The sequence below is a fragment of the Tinamus guttatus genome, unplaced genomic scaffold (genome assembly GCF_059628265.1).
Source record: "Tinamus guttatus ecotype Peru unplaced genomic scaffold, ASM5962826v1 Tinamus_guttatus_pri_ptg000408l, whole genome shotgun sequence".
NCBI classification, from domain to species: Eukaryota; Metazoa; Chordata; class Aves; order Tinamiformes; family Tinamidae; genus Tinamus; species Tinamus guttatus.
Window position 1 is genome coordinate 472,081 of NW_028288942.1, and position 8,080 is coordinate 480,160.

The window sequence follows — 8,080 nt, forward strand, 5'->3', positions numbered from 1 at the left end:
CCCTTGTTCTTTCCGCCTTGCTCTATACCCTGTTCTGCTGCCCTCTTTAGAGGCAGGAACTACAAATTGCCCAACGTCTACAGAGACGGACAAGGCAGGTGAATAAATGCTCCCCTTGGCTCATACACAGCCAGGGTAACTCAAAAGGGGAAAAAAAACACTTTTTTTTTTTTTTGGGAAGTCGATCTGTTCTGAGTGGTAGGAAGCAAGCAAGCAAGCAAGAAAAAAAGTCTCGTTTTCTCCCTGTGTCTGAAAAGTACGGTGTCATTTATTTGTGGAGTATCTTAAAGTTCAAAATGTAACTTCGGGTTAAATGAAAGCAAAAGAAAAGAGTTTTTTTTAACTTTTTTTAAAAAAAAAAACAAATTTATAACATCATAAAGAACTTTAAAAGTGGGGGGGGGGAAGGACCTATTTTGGTAAAGTTACACTCCTCCTCCCTCCTGAAAGGAAAAAAAAAAAAAAAAAAGGCGCCGTCTCCAGAATCACAGCACGGAGTTGTTTAAGGGGAATTATCTACATGAGACAAGAGATAAGTTGGTGAAGCCTTTTGTTTGCTTCGTTTTAAACAAAAATCCCTTCCCGAGGCATGCCACCAGATTTCAACAGGTCTAACTTTTGAATAAGTTATGTAGGAAAAGTTTATTTGTTTTTTTTCGTCATCTTTTGATAATAGCCACATTAAAAAAAAAAAAAAAAAAAAAGCTTTCTCATGGACGGGCTTTTGTTTCCCCCACCAACATCCTCCAGAACCTACAGTAAAAATTATACCCTTTTTACAAGGGCGTCCTGATCCCCAAAAAACACCTCCGTAAAAGGCACGGAAATCTCCTCTCCCCCCTGGAATTACTCGGGGTTTGCTCTTGCCACAGCGAGCTGACGAGTTCGCAGCGTCCCAAAGGGAATGGTGGAACCAGCCAGCCACCTCCATGGAGAGCTTCCCGATCGCTTCCTTTGTACCTCTGCGCCTTCCCCGCCGCGCGCGAGCGGCTGCACGGCCTTCCTCTCGCCTTCCCTTCCCTTCCCTCCTCTTCCTCGCCCCGCTAAAGCCCTCGGGAAGCCGCGCGTCCCGACCTGAGCGAGCGGAGAGCGGCGGTTGCTCCGCGAGGGCGACGGGGAGCGGCTTCAAATCCTCCTTGTGCTCCAGGACTTGCTGCCTAGAGCGGGAGAGGAGGGTTGTTACTGCGCGCCGGCCGCTCTCGCTGCCTCGCCGGATCCCCACCCCCGAGCCCGCGGCGCCGGGAGCAGGGGGAGGGCCGGAGCAAGGAGAAAAGTTGCCCAAAGCTGCGCCCCTTGCGGGGACCTTCCGCGGGGCAGGGAGGCCACTCACCTGAGGAGCGGGAGGCGGCGGGACGGCGGCGCGGGCAGCCGCGGGGCGCGGAGGAGGCGGCCGCGCTGCAGTTTGCGCGGGGGAAGGAAAGGAAAGTTTTACTATTATTATTATTATTTCCCCCGGAGTTTGAAAGGAGGAAGCGAGGAATGCGAGGAATGAGAGTTGGTATGAGATGAACGCGGCCGAGGGAGGGCACTGCCGTCTCACGTGCAGGCTGGGGAGGGGGCAGCGCGAGGGAGGCCGCGGCGGCGGCGCTGGGAGCAGAACGGGGCCGGGAGCAGCCAGCCCCGGTGCGGCCAGCGAGGAGGGGAGCCGGGAATGGCCGGAAGAGCGGGCCGGGAAGGCGCTGCCCCGCAAACAAGGGAGCACAGGAAGGAAACTCCAGGCGTCCGCAGGGGAAACGGGGCGGGGGAGGGGAGGGGACGGACGGGCCTGGCGGCGGGAGCCCCGGGAAGCCTCTGGAAAGCAGGAGGGCGCGGGGCGGCGCGGTCGGGAGTGCGGGCTTCCCGCGGTGGGAAAGGCGTCCGCGTGCGTCCCGCTGCTCCGCCAGCCGCGGGACACAGGCAGGAGCCCGGCGGGGCGCACGGACATGCCTGGAGCTCCTCGGGCCCCCACATCGTGGCCACGGCCCGCGGCGGGTGCCACGGCCCGGCCGGGCCCCGAGGGACGGGCTTTGCGCCCAGCGTGGGTGAGCCCAACGCCACAAACAGCGCCGTGTGAGAGGGGCTATTAGCAGTTTAACCGTATCAAGAACATCCCAGAAAGGAAGCGACTCGCCTAAAAGCTAAGGAGTGTCCTTCCACTTTTTTTTTTTTTTTCAGTTACTTTTGCAGATAATCGACTTTAAGCTGACCCGTTTTTCTGTGAGGCTTCTCCCATTCCTTATCGCTCCATCTATGCCTTCTCGCCCCAGTTTTCATCTGCAAAGCGCATCCCGTTGCCCGTCACTATCCGGACAACGTGCTGCAGCTCCACACACACCCCAAGAACTGGCATAAAGTTGGCACTTCCACCAGAAGAGCCATTTCCCGCTTCCTCCCCTCAGCCATTATTTTGAACTAGGCCTGATCCTTAAGTCTGCTATGTCAAAGTAAGTCGCTCTTTTCTTATGCATTCATACAGCGTCAGTTCCCAGCTAAACTTCCATTTCAGGTCTGCTGCCCTACTCCTTCCCTGCTCTGCTTTCCTCAGAGCCATCCAGATGGGCGGCACCTACTTGCGTTGCTGGATGGCTGGTTTTATCATGTCTTTCCACAGATATTTGCAGATATTGACTCTTTTCCACTCCCCAGCCTTCTTTTTTTAATGGCAACAGATACAGAGCCTGTTTTCATGAGGGCCACTATAGGCCCTTCCTAGACTTTTTCCTACAGTCTCTTACTCAGCAGTCACTTACACCTTTGGTCAGTCAATGACAGTTTCTGCTGCCCTTCTGTTAAATTTTTATCAGCATTCCTTTTCTTTTGCTGTGTCGTGCTTGGAAATAGATCATCCTAAAAGTCTGAAAAAGCAAAAACATAGTCAAAAATAAGCCAAGGGAGTTTAGCCATTTCTGCCTAGATCAGGGTACCTGCACGCACATTTCACTACCTCTGGGCCTCTGTTCCCCTTTGCATTTTAATGTGCACAACAATCATCTTACGGTTATGAAATCATAACTTCAAAATCCCCTGCATATTATGATAGCTAAAGAAAACTACTTTTAGGCTGGTATGTTAAAATGAATCATACTGATTCGGCATTGCCCCATTCTTTCACAACACATCCTTACCTTCCTGCCTCTGTTACCTTTTTTTTTTCCCCCCTACGTTAATTTAGGAAAATTGTGGGGAGAGTTGATTGCTTTGCGCCATGTAGTGTAAGGGGTCCCAACCCAAGTAATACCAGGCAAGGAATAATGATGAACTGAAAAAGGCATACTGGTAAAAAGCCTACTACCATTGTAAGTGCATGCATACTACAGAGTTGACCAACGATGTGACGAGCAAAAAACATATAAACCAGCAAAAAAATGATTTATTTTCCAAGTCATATCTATATTGAAAACACTTGACCAGCATAGGAATGCCGGACTAGAGAGTACTGATACAATGAAGTTCAGAGCTGCGCTTGAGGTGAAAAGCCACATCCCTAAGAAGAAAGCAGGCAGTCCTAGCAGGACTGCAAATTCAGTAAATATAAATGCCTCCTATTAGGGGCTTTTGATGCAGTGCAGCTGAAACAGCAAAGCAATCAAACTTCTTCATGTCTCCTGCAGGTGACACTGTCACAGATGGTTGTAGTGTGCAAATAACAACCTGTGCCGGAGTTACTACCACGTTGTTTTACTTTGTTTGAATTCTGTTCAGGGAATGGACTGAGAAAAATCTCAGCTTTTGGCAGGCAAAACCCAAACCTAAATTGTTCACAACTCTTTCAAGTTATGTAGCAAAGCCTGAAAACAAGACCTAAATGCATTCTAGAGCCTCAAAAACCAGATGGCAAAACCCACCACCTTCAAAAATATTATGTCTTGTGATTGGGAAGGCCTATTCATTTATTTATTTTGAGGCTGGCAGTGTTGAAGATAGCAGATGCTGGTAATCCATTTAAGTACAATTATATTTCTTTGTAATGCCATGCCATTATTTTATGAGTATAACTTAAGGAAAAAGTTTTATGATGCAACTGTGGGAATCAGAAGTATTTACAATATAAATAAGATGAAATTAATAAATTGAATTAAATTATTCAGCTGTTTTTCTTTATGAAAGCCCTGTAATGATCTCATCCAACTACTGCTTCTGTTAACCCCTACTACAATATGTTATTTTATGAAAAAAATGTTTAGACATAAAAGGTAGCTCATTTCTCATCACATCTGCTCCCTCTGTGAACTCTAGGCCATGTCTGATGATAATGTGACTAATGCTCCCATTCCCCTGCAGAATCAACACAGCTCCGAATTGAAGGAATTGAATCATATTCCTTCCTGTGAATCAATATACAAATGGTTTGCAGCAGCCCAGTGATGGAAATCCACTCAAGAGAAGGGAGTACTTTAATTTCCTTCTCTCCTTACTAGCAGTGACGGTGACACAAACCGTTCGCTTGGAACCGGAAGCGAAGGGAGCTGGGGAAGCTGATCAGGCCTTACTCCCCATGCTTTTACTCTATTTAGCTGAATGATTTTGATATGCAGCTTTTAAAAATCAAATCATTTTTCACAGTAAAATATGCCCTTTAATAGAGGCTTCAATGCAAGCATTAATAAAAAAAATACTTTTTTTTCTGCATTTTAAGTGGTTTTGTTGTATAGAGTGCAATGGTCCACTTTATCTGTTCATTTACTTTATGTTTCCATGAATTCCATCTTGTAGAACATAGCCATCCATGTATAAAATCTCTAAATTAAATGTTAATGTACCAATGCAGGTAATGGTTATAATAGCCTTTAGCTTGACACATTTTGGTAAAGTCTGTGCAGTTCAAGGGATAGCAGTAACAGCTGGTACAAGGTCTCTGCCTTCTTACACTAAAGGGCTTTTGTTTCTTAGTACTTCACAGTCGTAAAGGTTGTCCTCACACCCTGGTAGTCTGCACTGGTTGAGGCAGCAACAAAATGATCAGCTATCGATATCTTAGTTTCTTTCTGGGATTCACTTGTAGTGGCTGCAAAAAGTTAAGGATGACAATGTGACACTATGGGTAAAAGTTTTGAACTCCTGACTGCATGAAATAAGAAACCTGGCCATAATTGTTTCATAGGACAAACTTTGCACAAACTCTTAGCTCTTGGCCTGTAAATGATAAGCAAACCTTTCTTGACTTCTCTAACAGAGTCAGGAAATCTAATTCAAATATAACTTAGAGGTTTATAGAGTTATTAATACCAGCAAGTGGAAGAGAATTATTATGCAGACAATAAGAGTACTATTATACTTAGAGCAAAACCTCTGCTACTGCTACTACCAAATTAAGCAGCAAAACTTCAGTGAGTGTGGGACTGATCCCTAAAAAGAACAAGAAATTACTCATTACCTTTGATGTTTGTGAGCCTATGAGCCGTCTGTTATGCCTGCCTTTAGGATTCACACTTAGTAGTCTAATATGCTTCTTTTCTTGTTCTAAGCTCTTCTTAGGATTTCCTGCATTTTACAGTTATATGCAAAGGTAAAAAAAAATGGCAATTAATATTGCTTTATTAAGAGGAAATTACAGTTTTTCCTCCCGACTATCCTAATTTAACAGAGATGGAGAGTGTTTGGAAGAAGAGATGGTGGACCGCTTGCATCAAAGCCTACACAGACAGTTGTGTCAGTATTTGATTGTTGTGACCACTGTATCTCCCTGTAGTGAGAGAAATATACTGTGCTGTCCTTGGCATGCACAAAGGTCTCAGAAGGGGAGGGAAAAGCATTTAAAAAAATTCCAAAAACCTTAGCTGGAGGCTGGGAGAAGCACTAAGAATATGGGGAGGGGAAGTAGCTTCAGGAAAGAATCAAATAGGAATCAGGAACAGCATAGGAAGACCTCCTGCTGGTGGAGCGAAAAAAAAAAAAAAGATCTCACATTCATTCTCATACATGTGAAAAACACTACAAAGGAAGAGAGTTGAGGATTTTAAAGGAAAAGGGGGAGTAAGGAGATGAAGAATGGGAAATCAGGAAGAAACTGAGGTAGAAACAGGAGGACTAAAAATAAACACTCACAAGTAACTGCAAATCCTACAAAAAGTATTTTAGAATTGAAATTTTAAAGCTTATAAATTAGTTTATTTTCATCAAGATACAAAAGTTATAAATACAATTCATGTAAAACAGTATCTGATCAAAGAGCACTGAAGCGGTTCATCAGTCTGCATAACTGGACAGAAAACCCTAGAGGTCAGGGGGACTCTGCTAGGATCATTCTGAAGTCAACAAATAGCTGGAAGAGCCTTTGATGACTGGCCTAGGTGAGAGGAGGAATAAGGGGATGTGTCAGAGCCTGCGCAGCATAGAGGAAATTGGCTCGAGTGGAAAATGAGCATTCTACCTTCAGGTGACCCCAGACTAATGGAAGGGAGTTTCTTTCATACAGTCCAAGTAAAAAGACCAACCAACAACTAAGCAGATCGAGGCATGCTTTGAACCAATTTCTTTAGCTTTTCTGGAAGGGCCAATGGAGCGAGGAGCCATCAGGCAAGAAATCAGCAGAGCGCCGCTGGAAAACATGGCCACATCTTGTTCCCAGGCTGAAGATCACGGAGAACAAAAGCCATCTGGGATTCAATTTCTCTTTGACAAATGCTGTGCTGAGGAGATCCCCCTGAAAACAACAGCTCCCCAAATAATGCAGAGCGGGCACCTTAAGAGAGCTGGAGCCCTTAGCAACAATTCAGAATTTACAGTTAGATACAGAATTTCAGATAACTATGATTAATACTTCTTTTTCCCGGCAATACAAGAAAAGGTCTTTGCAACTTCTCATTATTTTGAAAGAGCAAGTGATAGCTACCACTGTGAGGACTCAGGAGAACTAAACCAGTAAACTGCCCTTTGGGAGCATGAGGCAGAGTTGTTCTGCTCACAAGGACTATGTGCATGGTTGGAGAACACCTGTCTCGGTGCAGTGGAGGGATACAGTTTTCCACAATTATCATGGATATGCATAATGTCATGACATTTTAGTACATAGCCAATGTGTGCTCTAAGAGGCTGATATGACAGTGTGCAGCAATTCATTCTGATGAATCAAGGCCACTTGAATCAAGAAATGTTCCATGTTAGGTCCTGCATTCTCCGTACTGTACAATCCAGCATTATATATGGAACATCAGAAAGACACTTTGCAGAGCCCCATGATTCAGCTCTTTTATTTATTTTTTTTTAATTAAATTTACTGGTGCTTTTGAAAACCCCTGTACTCTCCTTTGGAATGAGCTTTCCTCCTTCCTATATTCAGACTAAAAATACTTGCATAAAATATATTTCCATAGGCTTTGATTTCAGACAATCTCATGTTAAAAAAAAAAAAAGGAACTCAGCTTATTCCTAAAAACATGCCAAATTTTACAAACAATGTACAATAAAAAAAAATGATCTGCTTAGAATCTAGATTTAGTAAGAAAACTGCTTTTCAGGTGCAGTACTGTAAATTGTTACAATACTACTTTCCGCCAAATTCAGTCAGATTCTATCATCTATCCAATCTAATTTTGAAGTAGCTAAGAACAACAAAAAGAAGAAATACGTGGATATCACCATATAACTTAGTTGGGTATCACCAACTAAGAAGGGACTATTTGAGTTTTGATTCTTTTTTTATTTGGTAAAAAGATTGTCAAAGGATATGAAGCAATTAGAACAGTGAAAGGAAACTTGAGCATCAGCCTTAACAAAGAACTGCTCTTCATACTAAGAGAGAAGTAGATTATTAAAACCAGTGTCTCATTCCAGCACTTTATTCGCTGAAAATTACCTACAATTGCAGAGGCATAAGCTAGATCCTTCCCTCTCTGTCTCTGGGTGTTGTAACAGACAGCAGGATAACAAACACACAGAGCAAAACAGAATACATGCCAAAACTATCCTCCTTTTCCTGAATTAATCTCTTCAGGATCTGAGAGCAAGATCAGCAGCACCAACTCCACGGGCACTACTGAAGATCCAAGGTATACGGGCACTAAACCACTATTCTAATCCAAACTGAACAGGTTCCAATTAGTGGCCTAGTTCTTTGCCTGCCCTAATGCAACGTCTGTTTCAAGATTCTGAAAGTGGGATC